Raw genomic sequence first — 2500 nt, forward strand, 5'->3', positions numbered from 1 at the left:
AGCGTCGACAGTCCCTCGTCCAGGTTTCAGATCGCGCCAAGTCGAACCCATGACCTGCTCAAGCCATCGTGCGCTGCCGAATTCGCATCTGCGTGTAGGCTGCCATTCCACGCGGCAGCCCCTGTTTTCGTCAGCGTGCCCCCCTGACGAATTTTCCTGCCTGGCCCAGTCCAGCGTCCAGCCCCTGTTCGTCGAAAAATCTGCGCTGCCGATTTTCCACGCGGCAGCCCCTCTTTTCGTCAGCGTGCCCCCCTGACGAATTTTCCTGCCTGGCCCGGCCAGTCCAGCCCCTGTTCGTCGAAAAATCTGCGCTGCCGATTTTCCACGCGGCAGCCCCTCTTTTCGTCAGCGTGCCCCCCTGACGAATTTTCCTGCCTGGCCCGGCCGGTCCAGCATCCAGCCCCTGTTCGTCGAAAAATCTGCGCTGCCGATTTTCCACGCGGCAGCCCCTGTTTTCCTCAGCGTGCCCCCCTGACGAATGTTCGTCGAAAAATCTGCGCTGCCGATTTTCCACGCGGCAGCCCCTCTTTTCGTCAGCGTGCCCCCCTGACGAATGTTCGTCGAAAAATCTGCGCTGCCGATTTTCCACGCGGCAGCCCCTCTTTTCGTCAGCGTGCCCCCTGACGAATTTTCCTGCCTGGCCCAGTCCAGCGTCCAGCCCCTGTTCGTCGAAAAATCTGCGCTGCCGATTTTCCACGCGGCAGCCCCTCTTTTCGTCAGCGTGCCCCCCTGACGAATTTTCCTGCCTGGCCCGGCCGGTCCAGCCCCTGTTCGTCGAAAAATCTGCGCTGCCGATTTTCCACTCCGCAGCCCCTGTTTTCGTCAGCGTGCCCCCCTGACGAATTTTCCTGCCTGGCCCGGCCAGTCCAGCGCCCAGCCCCTGTTCGTCGAAAAATCTGCGCTGCCGATTTTCCCCGACGAACCTGCAGCTGCACAAATCCGCGCTGCCACTGCCCCATTGTCTGGACCAACAGTCTTTTCCATCAAGCCCTGGACTATAAATCGTCCAGACTCATCGCCAGCACCCGCTGCCGATTCTGCCGACTTTGCCGATTTCGTCGGCGCTGCCGATTCCAACACTGCCCGCCGTGCCTGAACCAGCGCTGTTTCGTCAGCGTGTCCCCTTGACGAATTTCCCTGCCTGGCCTGGACAGTCCATCTTCCAGCCCATGTTCATCGAAAAATCTGCGCTGCCGATTTCCCCGACGAACCTGCAGCTGCACAAATCTGTGCTGCCGATTTCCCCCCCTGTCGGCATGGCTGCCGCTGCCCCGATGTCCAGACCAACAGTCTTTTTTGTCGACTTTGCCGATTTTGTCCGCGCTGCCGATTCCAACACTACCCCCTGCATCCAAACCAGCATTGTTTCGTCAGCTCTTCCCCTGACGATTTTAGCCCTGTAACAAACAGTAGGCCTCCAATCCCGCCAACGGGAGCCAAGTTGATAGGGAAGAGAATTGAATGACGCGCCTGGTCCTCGCACCCCGCCACCCGAGGGGCCTTTTTCCCGGCAGCCTCTGAAAAACTCTAGCTTTCACGGTCCTCGCCGCCCCTCACCACCATGGCAGGCCTCTAATCCCACCCATCAGCAGTTGTAGCCGATAGGGCAGTGATTTGAATGACGCGTCGCGGGCCTCCGGGTCATCTCACCCGGCCATTAATTGGAGCGTTTTTGGCTGGCCGAGGATGGGGGGATGGATCTCTTCTTCCGAAAAAGCAAACAATACATCGGGAGTTATGTTGACGGGGCATGGAATTGAATGACCCGTCGCGGGCCGCCGGGTCATCTCACCCGGCCATCCCGGGGAGCGTTTTTCCCGGCAGCATCGGGGAAACTCTTGCTTTCACTGCCCGCTGCCCAAGTCCCCACTCGAATCGGCCCCCCGCGCCAACAAGCCAACGCTGCCGAATCGGCAGACACTGCTGCCGAATCTGCCGACACTGCCCCGCGGGCTGCCACTGCCCCAGTGTCTAAACCAGCGGTCTTTCTCATCGAGCCTTGGACTATCCAGTCCGTCCTGACTCATCGCCAGCACCTGCTGCCGATTCTGCCGACTTTGCCGATTTTCTCGGCGCTGCCGATTCCAACACTGCGCCCACCGTGTCTGAACCAGCGCTGTTTCGTCAGCGTGTCCCCTCGACGAATTTTCCTGCCTGGCCTGGACAGTCCACCGTCCAGCCCGTGTTCGTCGAAAAATCTGCGCTGCCGATTCTGCCGACTTTGCCGATTTCGTCGGCGCTGCCGATTCCAACACTGCCCGCCGTGCCTGAACCAGCGCTGTTTCGTCAGCGTGTCCCCTCGACAAATTTTCCTGCCTGGCCTGGACAGTCCATCGCCCAGCCCATGTTCGTCGCAAAATCTGCGCTGCCGATTTTCCCCGACGAACCTGCAGCCGCACAAATCTGCGCTGCCGAATCTGCCGACACTGTCCCGCGGGCTGCCACTGCCCCAGTGTCTAAACCAGCAGTCTTTCTCGTCGAGCCTTGGACTATCCAGCCC

Source organism: Populus nigra, chromosome 2 (assembly GCF_951802175.1).
Source record: "Populus nigra chromosome 2, ddPopNigr1.1, whole genome shotgun sequence".
NCBI lineage: Eukaryota > Viridiplantae > Streptophyta > Magnoliopsida > Malpighiales > Salicaceae > Populus > Populus nigra.